This window comes from Triticum aestivum, chromosome 5D (assembly GCF_018294505.1).
Source record: "Triticum aestivum cultivar Chinese Spring chromosome 5D, IWGSC CS RefSeq v2.1, whole genome shotgun sequence".
NCBI classification, from domain to species: domain Eukaryota; kingdom Viridiplantae; phylum Streptophyta; class Magnoliopsida; order Poales; family Poaceae; genus Triticum; species Triticum aestivum.
The window spans coordinates 500,033,814-500,049,965 of NC_057808.1; positions in this window are offsets into that span (position 1 = coordinate 500,033,814).

The window sequence follows — 16,152 nt, forward strand, 5'->3', positions numbered from 1 at the left end:
GCATATAAAAATCCTATGGGTATGTCTCCATATAAAACAGTTTATGGAAAAGCATGTCATTTACCTCTCGAACTAGAACATAAGGCATATTGGGCCATTAAAGAGATCAATTATGATTTCAAACTTGCCGGTGAGAAGAGGCTATTTGACATTAGCTCACTTGATGAATGGAGAACCCAAGCCTATGAGAATGCCAAACTGTTTAAAGAAAAAGTTAAAAGATGGCATGGCAAAAGAATACAAAAGCGTGCGTTTAATTGATACGTCTCCAACGTATCTATAATTTTTGATTGTTCCATGCTATTATATATTCTGTTTTGGATGTTTAATGAGATTTATTTTACACTTTTATATTATTTTCGGGACTAACCTACTAACCCAAGGCCCAGTGCAAATTGTCGTTTTTTTGCCTATTTCAGTGTTTCACAGAAAAGGAATATCAAACGGAGTCCAAACGGAATGAAACCTTCGGGAGAGTTATTTTTGGAACAAACGTGATCCAGAGGACTTGGAGTGGACGTCAAGAAACGAACCAGGAGGTCACGAGGCAGGGAGGCGCGCTTTCCCCCCTGGGCGTGCCCCCCACCCTCGTGGGCCCCTCGTGGCTCCACCGACCTACTTCTTCCTCCTATATATACCTATGTACCCCGAAAACATCAAGGAGCACCACGAAACCCTATTTCCACCGCCGCAACCTTCTGTACCCGTGAGATCCCATCTTGGGGCCTTTTCCGGCGCTCCGCCGGAGGGGGCATCGATCACGGAGGGCTTCTACATCAACACCATAGCCTCTCTGATGATGTTTGAGTAGTTTACCACAGACCTTTGGGTCCATAGTTATTAGCTAGATGGCTTCTTCTCCCTCTTTGGATCTCAATACAAAGTTCTCCTCGATCTTCTTGGAGATCTATTCGATGCAACTCTTTTTGCGGTGTGTTTGTCGAGATCCAATGAATTGTGGGTTTATGATCAAGATTATCTATGAACAATATTTGAATCTTCTCTGAATTCTTTATGTATGATTGGTTATCTTTGCAAGTCTCTTCGAATTATCAGTTTGGTTTGGCCTACTAGATCGATCTTTCTTGCAATGGGAGAAGTGCTTAGCTTTGGGTTCAATCTTGCGTTGCTCGATCCTAGTGACAGAAGGGGAAACGACACATATTGTATTGTTGCCATCGAGGATAAAAAGATGGGGTTTATATCATATTGCTTGAGTTGATCCCTCTACATCATGCCATCTTGCCTAATGCGTTACTCTGTTCTTATGAACTTAAAACTCTAGATGCAAGCTGGATAGCGGTCGATGTGTGGAGTAATAGTAGTAGATGCAGGCAGGAGTCGGTGTACTTGTTGCGGACGTGATGCCTATGTACATGATCATGCCTAGATATTCTCATAATTATGCACTCTTCTATCAATTGCTCGATAGTAATTTGTTCACCCACCGTAATACTTATGCTATCTTGAGAGAAGCCACTAGTGAAACCTATGGCCCCCGGGTCTATTTTCTATCATATAAGTTTCCAACCTATTTTTACTTTGCAATCTTTACTTTTAATCTTTAGCTTAAAAATACCGAAAATATTATCTTAACATCTCTATCAGATCTCACTTTTGCATGTGGCCGTGAAGGGATTGACAACCCCTTTATCACGTTGGTTGCAAGGTTCTTAGTTGTTTGTGTAGGTACGAGGGACTTGCGTGTGGCCTCCTGCTGGATTGATACCTTGGTTCTCAAAAACTGAGGGAAATACTTACGCTACTTTGCTGCATCACCCTTTCCTCTTCAAGGGAAAACCAACGCAGTGCTCAAGAGGTAGCAAGAAGGACTTCTGGTGCCGTTGCCGGGGAGGCTTACACTAAGTCAAGTCAAGATTTGAACTCCCGACAACGAGCGATTTCTGGTGCCGTTGCCGGGGAGTCTACGCACAAGAGAAGACATACCAAGTACCCATCACAAACTCTTATCCCTCGAATTACATTATTTGCCATTTGCCTCTCTTTTTCCTCTCCCCCACTTCACCCTTGCCGTTTTATTCGCCCTCTTTTTCCGTTCGCTTTTTCTTTCGCTTGCTTCTTGTTTGCTTGTGTTTTGGATTGCTTGCTTGTCACGATGGCTCAAGATAATACTAAATTGTGTGACTTTGCCAATACCAACAACAAAGATTTTCTTAGCACTCTGATTGCTCCTATTACCGATGCTGAATCTTGTGAAATTAATGCTGCTTTGCTGAATCTTGTCATGAAAGATCAATTCGCTGGCCTTCCTAGTGAAGATGCCGCTACCCATCTAAATAGCTTTGTGATTTGTGCGATATGCAAAAGAAGAAAGATGTGGACAATGATATTGTTAAATTGAAGCTATTTCCGTTTTCGCTTAGAGATCGTGCTTAAACTTGGTTTTCGTCTTTGCCTAAACATAGTATTGATTCATGGAATAAGTGCAAAGATGCTTTTATCTCTAAATATTTTTCTCCCGCTAAGATTATCTCTCTTAGAAACGATATTATGAATTTTAAGCAACATGATCATGAACATGTTGCACAATCTTGGGAGAGGATGAAATTAATGATACGTAATTGCCCTACACATGGTTTGAATTTATGGATGATTATGCAAATTTTTTATGCCGGATTGAATTTTGCTTCTAGAAATCTTTTAGATTCGGCCGTGGGAGGCACTTTTATGGAAATCACTTTAGGAGAAGCTACTAAACTCCTAGATAATATTATGGTTAATTATTCTCAATGGCACACTGAAAGATCTACTAGTAAAAAGGTGAATGCAATTGAAGAGATTAATGTTTTGAGTGGAAAGATGGATGAACCTATGAAGTTGTTTGCTAATAAGAGTGTTTCTTATGATCCTAATGATATTCCTTTGTCTTCTTTGATTGCGAATAATAATGAATCTATGGATGTGAATTTTGTTGGTAGGAATAATTTTGGTAACAACGCTTATAGAGGAAACTTTAATCCTAGGCCGTATCCTAGTAATTCCTCTAATAATTATGGTAATTCCTACAACAACTCTTATGGAAATTTTAATAAGTTGACCTCTGATTTTGAGACTAGTGTTAAAGAATTTACGATTTCTCAAAAGAATTTCAATGCTTTGCTTGAAGAAAAATTGCCTAAGATTGATGAGTTGGCCAGGAACGTGGATAGAATTTCTCTTGATTTTGATTCTTTAAAACTTAGATCTATTCAACCTAAGCATGATATCAATGAGTCTCTCAAAGCTATGAGAATTTCCATTGATGAGTGCAAAGAAAGAACCGCTAGGATGTGTGCTAAAAAAGATTGCTTTGTGAAAGCGTGTTCTTCTAGTTTTCATGATAATAAAGATGAAGATCTAAAAGTGATTGATGTGTCCCCTATTAAATCTTTGTTTTGCAATATGAATCTTGATAATGATGGGACTGGAGATGAGTCAACTTTAGTTAAAAGGCGTCCCAATGATTCGGAGTTTTTAGATCTTGATGCAAAAATTGGTAAAAGTGGGATGGAAGAGGTCAAAACTTTACATAGCAATGAACCCACTATTTTGGATTTCAAGGAATTTAATTATGATAATTGTTCTTTAATAGATTGTGTTTCCTTGTTGCAATCCGTGCTAAATTCTCCGCAGGATTATAGTCAAAATAAGGCTTTTACCAAACATATCGTTGATGCTTTAATGCAATCTTATGAAGAAAAACTTGAATTGGAAGTTTCTATCCCTAGAAAACTTTATGATGAGTGGGAACCTACTATTAAAATTAAAATTAAAGATCATGAATGCTATGCTTTGTGTGATTTGGGTGCTAGTGTTTCCACAATTCCAAAAACTTTGTGCATTATGTTAGGTTTCCGTGAATTTGATGATTGTTCTTTAAACTTGCACCTTGCGGATTCCACCATTAAGAAACCTATGGGAAGAATTAATGATGTTCTTATTTTTGCAAATAGGAATTATGTGCCCGTAGATTTCATTGTCCTTGATATAGATTGCAATCCTTCATGTCCTATTATTCTTGGTAGACCTTTCCTTAGAACGATTGGTGCAATTATTGATATGAAAGAAGGGAATATTAGATTCCAATTTCCGTTAAGGAAGGGCATGGAACACTTCCCTAGAAAGAAAATTAAATTACCTTATGAATCTATCATGAGAGCCACTTATAGGTTGCATACCAAAGATGGCAATACCTAGATCTATCCTTGCCTTTATGCCTAGCTAGGGCGTTAAACGATAGCGCTTGTTGGGAGGCAACCCAATTTTATTTTTGTTTCTTGATTTTTGGTTCTGTTTAGTAATAAATCTTTGATCTAGACTCTGGTTAGATGTGGTTTTATGTTTTAATTAGTGTTTGTGCCAAGTAGAACCTATAGGATCTTCTTGGATGATAGTTATTTGATCTTGCTGAAAAAGTCAAAAACTTTCTGCTCACGAAAACAATTGTTAAAAATCACCAGAACGCGATAAAATACTGATTCCAATTGAAGTAGATCAATAAAAAATTTATCTAGGTCGTCCTATTTTGGTAGATTTTTCTGAGTTATAGAAGTTTGCGTTAGATACAGATCACTACAGACTGTTATGTTTTTGACAGATTCTGTTTTTCGTGTGTTGTTTGCTTATTTTGATGAATGTATGGCTAGTATCGGAGGTTATGAAGCATAGAGAAGTTGGAATACAGTAGGTTTACCACCAATACAAATATAGAATGAGTTCATTACAGTACCTTGAAGTGGTGTTTTGTTTTCTTTCGCTAACGGAGCTCATGAGATTTTCTGTTAAGTTTTGTGTTGTTAAGTTTTCAAGTTTTGGTTAAAGATTTGATGGATTATGGGAACAAGGAGTGGCAACAACCTAAGCTTGGGGATGCCCAAGGAACCCCAAGGTAAAATCCAAGGACAACCAAAAAGCCTAATCTTGGGGATGCCCTGGAAGGCATCCCCTCTTTTGTCTTCGTCCATCGGTAACTTTACTTGGAGCTATGTTTTTATTCACCACATGATTTGTCTTTTGCTTGGAGCGTCTTGTATGATTTGAATCTTTGCTTTTTAGTTCACCACAATCATCCTTTTTGTACACACCTTTTGGTAGAGACACACATTAATCGGAATTTATTAGAATACTCTATGTGCTTCACTTATATCTTTTGAGCTAGAAAATTTTGCTCTAGTGCTTCACTTATATCTTTTAGAGCACGGCGGTGGTTTTATTTTATAGAAATAATTGATCTCTCATGCTTCACTTATATTATTTTGAGAGTCCTTTAGAACAGCATGGTAATTTGCTTTGGTTAAAATTTTAGTCCTGAAGTAATAGGCATCCAAGATAGGTATAATAAAAACTATCATATAAAGTGCATTGAATACTATGAGAAGTTTGATACTTGATAATTGTTTTGAGATATGAATATGGTAATATTAGAGTCATGCTAGTTGAGTAGTTGTGGATTTGAGAAATACTTGTGTTAAAGTTTGTGATTCCCGTAGCATGCACGTATGGTGAACCGTTATGTGATGAAGTCGGAGCATGATTTATTTATTGAATGTCTTCCTTATGAGTGGCGGTCGGGGACGAGCAATGGTCTTTTCCTACCAATCTATCCCCCTAGGAGCATGCGTGTAGTACTTTGTTTTGAGAACTAATAGATTTTTGCAATAAGTATGTGAGTTCTTTATGACTAATGTTGACTCCATGGATTATACGCACTCTCACCCTTCCACCATTGCTAGCCTCTCTAATGCCGCGCACCTTTCGCCGGTATCATACACCCACCATTTACCTTCCTCAAAACAGCCGCCATACCTACCTATTATGGCATTTCCATAGCCATTCCAAGATATATTGCCATGCAACTTACCACCGTTCCGTTTATTATGACACGCTTGATCATTGTCATATTGCTTTGCACGATCATGTAGTTGACATCGTATTTGTGGAAAAGCCACCATTCATAATTCTTTCATACATGTCACTCTTGATTCATTGCATATCCCTGTACCCCGCCGGAGGCATTCACATAGAGTCATATTTTGTTCTAAGTATTGAGTTGTAATTTTTGAGTTGTAAGTAAATAAAAGTGTGATGATCATCATTATTAGAGCATTGTCCTATGTGAGGAAAGGATGATGGAGACTATGATTCCCCCACAAGTCGGGATGAGACTCCGGACAAAATAAAAAAAAAGAGAAAGAAAAGAGGCCATAAAGAAAAAGAGAAGAAGGCCCAAAAAAATGAGAGAAAAAGAGAGAAGGGACAATGCTACTATCCTTTTACCACACTTGTGCTTCAAAGTAACACCATGATCTTCATGATAGAGAGTCTCCTATGTTGTCACTTTCATATACTAGTGGGAATTTTACATTATAGAACTTGGCTTGTATATTCCAATGATGGGCTTCCTTAAAATGCCCTAGGTCTTCGCGAGCAAGCGAGTTGGATGCACACCCACTTAGTTTCTTTCGTTGAGCTTTCATACACTTATAGCTCTTGTGCATCCGTTGCATGGCAATCCCTACTCACTCACATTAATATCTATTAATGGGCATCTCCATAGCCCGTTGATACGCCTAGTCGATGTGAGACTATCTTCTCCTTTTTGTCTTCTCCAGAACCACCATTCTATTCCACCTATAGTGCTATGTCCATGGCTCACGCTCATGTATTGCGTGAAGATTGAAGAAGTTTGAGAACATTAAAAGTATGAGACAATTGCTTGGCTTGTCATCGGGGTTGTGCATGATTAAATACTTTGTGTGGTGAAGATAGAGCAGCCAGACTATATGATTTTGTAGGGATAACTTTCTTTGGCCATGTTATTTTGAGAAGACATGATTGCTTTGTTAGTATGCTTGAAGTATTATTATTTTTATGTCAATATTAAACTTTTATCTTGAATCTTTCAGATCTGAACATTCATGCCACAATAAAGAAAATTACATTGAGAACTATGCTAGGGAGCATTCCACATCAAAAATTCTGTTTTTATCATTTACCTACTCAAGGACGAGCAGGATTAAGCTTGCGGATGCTTGGTACGTCTTCAACGTATCTATAATTTTTTTATTGTTCCATGCTATTATATATTCTGTTTTGGATATTTAATGGGAAAATTGTTGTTTTTTTCCCTATTTCAGTGTTTCACAGAAAAGGAATATCAAACGGAGTCCAAACGGAATGAAACCTTCGGGAGAGTTATTTTTGGAACAAACGTGATCAAGAGGACTTGGAGTGGACGTCAAGAAACGAACGAGGAGGCCACGAGGCAAGGAGGCGCGCCTGCCCCTGGGTGCGCCCCCACCCTCGTGGGCCCCTCGTGGCTCCACCGACCTACTTCTTTTGCCTATATATACTCATATACCCTGAAAACATCCAGGAGCACCACGAAACCCTATTTCCACCGCCGCAACCTTCTGTACCCGTGAGATCCCATCTTGGGGCCTTTTCCGGCGCTCCGCCGGAGGGGGCATCGATCACGGAGGGCTTCTACATCAACACCATAGCCTCTCCGATGATGTGTGAGTAGTTTACCACAGACCTTCGGGTCCATAGTTATTAGCTAGATGGCTCCTTCTCTCTCTTTGGATCTCAATACAAAGTTCTCCTCAATCTTCTTGGAGATCTATTCGATGTAACTCTTTTTGCGGTGTATTTGTCGAGATCCGATAAATTGTGGGTTTATGATCAAGATTATCTATGGACAATATTTGAAAATTCTCTGAATTCTTTATGTATGATTGGTTATCTTTGCAAGTCTCTTCGAATTATCAGTTTGGTTTGGCCTACTAGATTGATCTTTCTTGCAATGGGAGAAGTGCTTAGCTTTGGGTTCAATCTTGCGTTGCTCGATCCTAGTGACAGAAGGGGAAACGACATGTATTATATTGTTGCCAGCGAGGATAAAAAGATGGGGTTTATATCATATTGCTTGAGTTTATCCCTCTACATCATGTCATCTTGCCTAATGCGTTACTCTGTTCTTATGAACTTAATACTCTAGATGCAAGCTGGATAGCGGTCGATGTGTGGAGTAATAGTAGTAGATGCAGGCAAGAGTCGGTGTACTTGTTGCGGACGTGATGCCTATGTACATGATCATGCCTAGATATTCTCATAATTATGCACTCTTCTATCAATTGCTCGACAGTAATTTGTTCACCCACCGTAATACTGATGCTATCTTGAGAGAAGCCACTAGTGAAACCTATGGCCCCCGGGTCTATTTTCCAACATATAAGTTTCCAATCTATTTTTACTTTGAAATCTTAACTTTTGATCTTTATCATAAAAATACCAAAAATATTATCTTATCATCTCTATCAGATCTCACTTTTGCAAGTGGCCGTGAAGGGATTTACAACCCCTTTATCGCGTTAGTTGCAAGGTTCTTATTTGTTTGTGTAGGTACGTGGGACTTGCGTGTGGCCTCCTACTGGATTGATACCTTGGTTCTCAAAAACTGAGGGAAATACATACGCTACTTTGCTGCATCACCCTTTCCTCTTCAAGGGAAAACCAATGCATGCTCAAGAGGTAGCGTTAATGTAGGTGATTATGTGTTGCTATTCAACTCTCGTTTAAGATTTTTTGCAGGAAAGCTTACCTCTAGATGGGAAGGTCCTTACATTATCGAGGAGGTCTATCGTTCCGGTGCCATAAAAATCAATAATTTCGAAGGCACAAATCCGAAGGTGGTAAATGGTCAAAGAATCAAACATTATATCTCAGGTAATCCCATAAATGTTGAAACTAATGTTATTGAAACCGTAACCCCGGAGGAGTACATAAGGCACACCTTCCAGAACGTTTCAGACTCCGAAAAGGAATAAGTATGAGGTACGGTAAGTAAACCGACTCCAAAACAGTTCTAATGGCAGTTTTTCTCCGTTTTGGATTATTTAAGAAAATAGGAAAATAACAAGTAGTCCGGGAAGGACACGAGGCGTCCACGAGGGTGGAGGGCGCGCCCCCCTTCCTCGTGGGCATCTCGTGTGCTCTCTGGAATCCGTTTTCTTGCACGATACTTCTTTTGGTCGGTAAAAATTCATTATATAATCTCCCGAAGGTTTTGACCCTCGTATCACGCAAATATCCTCAGTTTTTGTTTCGAGCTGTTTTCTGCCAGAGTTGTCAAGGCCATGCATCATGTTGTCCCCCTCCTCCAACAATGAGGTCAACGATGCTTGTCTAATGAAGATAGAGCTGAAGAGAGAAGAACCCGGGGAGATCAACAAGGATGAGGGGATCAAGAAGGCCATGGAGGATCGAGCTCCGGTAGCAGAAGAAGAAGACATCCTTCAACCTCATTACGATCTTCTTACCCCAATGGAGATTGAAGCTTTCAAGATGATTGAGTTAGCTCGTATACAAAACAAGTATCTCACTCATGAAAATATTTTGTTGAAGGAGGATATCATCGCCCCCAAGGGCATTATCCGCAAATTGGAGGATCTCCTACGCTCGATGTGCGACTATCCATCATCACCACCATCTTCTTCACCAGCAAAGGAGAACTGAGTATCTAGTATGGGCACTCCCCTTGGCAACCGCCATGCTTGGGGGAGGTGCCCCGGTATCATATCACCAGCACACTTTTATCTTTACCGTTTTTCTTAGTTTGATCCTTTTGGTAATATCTTCATCTAGTAGAATAAAGTTTTAGTATGATTTAGTTTTGAGTTTTGCTCTATGATCCTTCTATGTAATCAAGTCCGTGAGCTATACATAATAAAGATTAGTTTTGAATCAAGGGCTTGATTATCTTGCTATGATCTTGAGGGAATAAAAGAAAAAGAAAGAATAAAAAGAAATAAAGAGATCATATTGATCTTATGGAGAGTAATGACTTCACATATAAAGAGTTGATGAATAAAAGTTATTGAGAGTTGACAAAGATAGTTTTGGTCATCGTTGCAATTAATAGGAAGTAATAAAGAAAGAGAGGTTTTCACATATAAATATACTATCTTGGACATCTTTTATGATTGTGATCACTCATTAAAATATGACATGCTAAAGAGTTGATGTTGGACAAGGAGGCAACGTAATGGGTTATGTTATCTTATATCCGAAATAAAGTATATTGTCATGGATCATCCAACATGTTGAGCTTGCTTTTCCCCCTCATGCTAGCCAAATTCTTTGCACCAAGTAGAGATACTACTTGTGCTTCCAAATATCCTTAAACCCAGTTTTGCCATGAGAGTCCACTATATCTACCTATGGATTGAATTAGATCCTTCAAGTAAGTTGTCATCATTGCATGCAATAAAAATTGCTCTCTAAATATGTATGATTTATTAGTGTGGAGAAAATAATCTTTATACGATCTTGTGATGTGGAAGAAATAAAAGCGACGGACTGCATAATAAAGGTCCATATCACAAGTGGCAATATAAAGTGACGTTCTTTCGCATTAAGATTTTGTGCATCCAACCATAAAAGCACATGACAACGTCTGCTTCCCTCTACGAAGGGTCTATCTTTTTCTTGTCTTATACCTTATATAAGAGTCATGGTGATCTTCACCTTTCCTTTCTACATTTTATCCTTTGGCAAGCACATTGTGTTGGAAAGATCCTGACATATATATCCAATTGGATGCAAGTTAGCATGAATTATTATTGTTGACATTACCCTTGAGGTAAAAGGTTGGGAGGCAACACTATAAGCCCCTATCTTTCTCTGTGTCCGATTAAAACTCCATACCCATAAGTATTGCGTGAGTGTTAGCAATTGTGAAAGACTAAATGATAGTTGAGTATGTGGACTTGCTGAAAAGCTCTTATATTGACTCTTTCCACTACAAAAAAATACACTTCCGTGATGATACGTGTTTGTCACAGTAGGTCACGTTTTCTGTCATGCATGTACATCCATGACAAATTTATGACAGAATCAAGATAGTCATACCTGTGCTATCGTAGAAGTGTTCCATGACATTGCCAAAATTATTATCACGGAAGTGTCCACATCCATGACGATAAATCGCGCGTCACAGAAGTGCTTTCGTCAAGGGTGACCAACACGTGGCATCCACCGTAACGGAACGCTGTTAAGCTATCGGGTCGGATTTTGGATCCGATAACCCATTAACAGCCACGACCAATGCCGATTTTCCACGTGTAAAATTCCCATTGGCTGACGGATCCACGTGTCAGCTCCGCGTTGGCACAGGTGTCACTCATCCAACGGTCGAGATGGGCCTATGATATGTTGACACCTGGACCGGCCCAAAAGTGGCCCACAAAGTTTAAATGGGCCGGCCCAACCGAAGGCCCATAAGATTTAGCGGACCATAATGGGCCAGCCCAGCTAAAGGCCCACAAAATTTAGCGGACCATAATGGGCCGGCCCAGCTAAAGGCCCACATGATTTTGCAGACCATAATGGGCCGGCCCAGCTAAAGGCCCACAAGATTTTGTGGACCACAATGGGCCGGCCCAGCTAAAGGCCCACAAGATTCTGCAGACCATAATGGGCCGACCCAGCTAAAGGCCCAACATTCTCTGTCAAATCGGCCCATCAACGGCCTGTCCTAAACTTGTCATCAACGCGGCCCATGGTCACTTCTGGCCCGTTAACAGTCCGCTAAGCAATTGGGCCGAATTACGGCCCGATGTATTTCCGGCCTGTTAAAGGTCCGGCTTCATTTGGGCCCATTTACAGGCCATCAAAACTTTTGGCCCATAAACGACCGTGAAGGATTTGGGTCATATTCGGCCATGTCTGACATTCGGCCTGTTAGAGGCCCACTATAGCTTTGGGCCACTTTCGGCCTGTTGTCATTTTCGGCCTGTTAACGCCGTACGTAAACCATGGGCCATATGTGGCCCAACGTCATATCGGGCCCATTAACGGCCCATATAAAAATGACGATAATCTAGCCCGATCGAAGTTCCGGCCTATTAAAGCCCCGTGTATTAGGTCGGCGCATTTACGGCCCGTCCGAATTTCGGCCTGTCAAAGATCCGCATCGTAAATGGGCCCAATCTCACTTTCGGTCTATTAAAGGCCCATGTTTTTTATGGGCTCGAGATATTTACACCTGTAAACGGCCTATTTTTACTGAGGGCCCAAATTATGTTTAGGCCTGTTAAAGGCCCACTATGGGCACAGGCCTACCAGAAAAATATGAAAGCTTATGCTGATTTAGGCCCAGATATTTTTAGCGGGCTACATGCCAATTTCAGCCCGTAATCGTTTTTAGCCCAATTGGAATGGGCCCGACGAATGTTGGCATGTTGGGCTCCTACGAAGCTTTCGGCCGAATACATTACTAAGATAAACCTACACTATACAAAAATAGCGTCGTAATTACTACAGCCTGAGGCAGCATCATAAATGTTGTATCACAACAAAATAAATTCCAACCATACAACAAAAGGCCTGTTGGCATAAAGTTTACAGTCCTTCCAGATAAAAGCACCATCATATGTATAGAAGCACAGATCATTTGACCTGAGTGCTAATGTTTCAGGCTGTAGAATCTGATGGAGCAGCATGATCTCCACCATTTTTCCGCCATTGCTCTTGAACAACGAAGCGAATGTCTGATAGTCTGGTTTCAAAACCATTCATATCTTGACGACATTTCTCAACCACTATTCTTGTTTCCCAAACAACATCCATTATGGATTGGACTTGTGTCTGGAGCGCAGATATATCACTCTGTCTAGCAGGAAGATTATGTTCAGTAGGCGATTTGGACGAGGTTACCTTGACAACCAACCCAGAATTACGCAGGAAGGTGCTTTTTGCACTGTTAGTGGAGAGATACTGACGCACTGCAGCAAGAGGTGACATTGTGCCTGTAGTAGCCTCGTCACCTTCAGGTGGTTGTGGCTGTTCAATCATTTGTTCCATAGCTTCCTGAAAGTTTGAACTTGTAGATTAGTGTACCAGATAAGTTACTAATGAGACAAAAACAAACAAAGTAGGTTAAACGTTTATACATAACTTATTTTGGTGAACTACTGTAATACATTAGCATGTATTGTAGTGCCAACTACATAATAAAATCACTTTCGGAACATATGTCCATGTAGCATGCCTACTGTATTGTCTATTTCCTCACATTCGTTGACATCTAAGGATAAAGAGACATGGTTTAAAGTAGGATGAACATAGTATGACAACATTCATATCATGGGCAAACAGATATAAAACAAACAGGCTATTTTATCATTGTGTGCGCACATGAACATAACAACTAGATTACAGATCAAGACCAAAAGAATATCCTTCATCTCTTTTAAACCATGTAAGGTGAAATGATACGTTAAGACAACTGTGAATAAAGGTGAACAGAGTAACTGACATTGGCTGCAAACCAAGTAGTTAAACGAACACATCACAGTACCAATTAGTTCAAGGCAGGAGGAGTAAGGACTTACAACAGCGGCTTGAACTGGTGTGCTCATGCCCTTCATCTTGTTGGTGTGGCAATCCTTGAAGATTTGCATTGCATTCGGTTCAGGTTCTTTTTGGTCCGCACGGGCTTTCCTCTGTATTTGGAACAAGTCAATATAGGTACGATAATATGGCACAAAAAAAGAAGGGAGTAGCAGCTATTTACAAGAGCCTCGCAGTGTGCAATATAGCTACGAGATCCTATTGTCTGTTGGAATTTCACTTTAGAACGGTTGGTTTTGTTCTTCAAACAGTTAGCCTAGAAGAAGATACACTTGTAAGGCACATACATAAATACAAGTTCAATATGTGGTCTGATCAAATACATATAGCCTACCTGATACTTTGGATCAGACCAGTGTTTAACGAGGGCTGTCCAGTCTTCATCTGTAATATATTCCACTGGAGATGTTTGGGTGATTTCATTGTTAGCCTTGCCTTCAAAGTGAGATTTTCTAAGGTGGTACTGATACTGTCGCAGAGCAGACTGAAAAACATGAGTGCATTCTTGTTTAGTTGCATCATCTTTCAGATCCAACTTGAACCTCATCTGTTGAAAAAAGAATGTGAGTCTTATTAGGAGGAAGCTACAAAGTATGGGACAGTGCAAGACAATATTACTAATTGCGATGAATAACATTACTTACGGATAAATGGTCAAGGAAGGTGTTAAACTGGGTATTGTCTTTCTCATTCCTGTACTGGATCCACGTTGGGAGGATACGTGCATGACACCTAACGGCAACGGCTGCCTCTGATACTAACTTGGCTGACTCTGTAGCATCATGTGGCCTTTTAAAACCTGCCTCAAAATGGATCTCCATTCTTCCTCCTTTAGATTTTGTTAATCTGTCAAGCATTATCCCTGATGTCTGTTTCCGCTTGTGCCGTGGTGCTAGTTCAACAACGAATATGGAAAGTGTTAGTGTACATCAAACTGTGAGAGTACATATAAAGGAGCATGCAACTGCAACTTGACTCGGTCAGGTGCCGTCTTGGTGTTGATGCTCATGAGGTTCATCTGATCTTGCCAAGTCCTGTTGTGTCAGCAGTGCTTCGGAAGTAGTGTTAGGTGTGAAGGCAGCTTGGGAACTGGCCAGTTCCGGAGCAAACGAACGAGTAACTGGTTGAGATGCTGGTACAGTTGAAGCGGATGCTGCAGCTTGTGGAGCAGGTGATACTGTGTTTGTAGATTTAGCCGGTGGACTTGGACCTTCTACTGCACTATAAGTACCAGCAGAATCTCGACGGCAGAACCTTTTCCGTTTCACCCGACGAGTAACAGCACTCCCTACTATATTATTTTCCTTGCTCTTTTTTGACTTTGCCATGTCAAGCTGTACCCACAACACAAAAGAATAAAATCACTCTTCAGAACTCATTGATGCATGATACAGACAAGCAATACTTTGATGTAAGACAACCGTATGAGGATGGAATATGTAAGAAAAACAGGACGGTATGACATATTCACAGCTACGATGTGCAAACTAAGTAGAAGGATTTTCAAGAAAATAGAAGTAATGCAAGCTAGACACCATATGAAAGATGCAACCAATATTACTCTGCCAAGTTAAAAGTGTCTTGTCATAAGTGGCAATTCGAAAAATTAGAAGCAGTACAACATAGAAATCAATGCAAGATGAAACCACTATCAAACTGCCATGTTAAAAGCTTCCAATCATGAGTGACTGATGCGGGATACACAACAGTAGTACTTTGATGTAAGAACATGGTATGATAGATAGATGCAGTGTATTCTAGACACAGAAAGCCATGTCATATGCACATGTATAACGTATGAACTCAGCACGTGCAACTTAATCAAAATAGAAGAAATACAGGCTAGACAACATATGCAACATGAAACCAATTATCACACTGTCAACTTAGAGCAAGCACCTGCGATGGTGGAGTATGGAAGATGAACTCATCATGTAGACTTGGGACTTCAACTTCATTAGCAGTAGCAGTGGCAAATCTAGAGAGTCCCTGTTTGCGTCAGTCCGGAGGACCACCAACATCCCCTAACTTACTATTTTCCTTCCTATTTTCTGATATTGCCTTATGAAGTCAAACCACAAGAAGATGAATAAAATTAGCTCTGCATAACTGGTTGATGCATGATACAGACGAACACTACTTTGATGTAAGGCAAGCGCAAGATAGGAGGATGGAATATATACAAAAAAAGACAGCGTTTCATATTCACACGTACGATAGGAGGATGGAATATGTATGAAAAACAGTAAGCGGAAGGCATTTCAACAAAATTAGAAGAAATGAAAGCTAGGCACCATATGAACATGCAACCAATATCACTCTATCAGGTAAAAAGTGTCTCGTCGTAAGTGCCATTTCAAGAAATTAGAAGCAGTACAAGCTAGAAGACAATGCAAGATGCAACCTATATCACAGTCCCAAGTTAAATGTGTCTTATGGGTAAGTGATCGTTGCAGGTATAAGTTGTACGCTGCGCAGATGCAATTCAACATAATCAGAAGCAATACAAACTAGACATCATACGGAAAACGCAACCACGTATAATAGTTCCAAGTAAGAGCAAGCACCTGTGATGGTGGAGTAGGGGAGATGTGCTCATCATGTACACGTATGTTCTAGAAACAGGAACATGTGTCATATTCACAGGCATTATGTGTAAAGTAAGCAGATGCAATTAAAGTTAGAAGCAATACAAGCTAGACATCATACGCAACATGCAATGACATATAATAGTGTCAA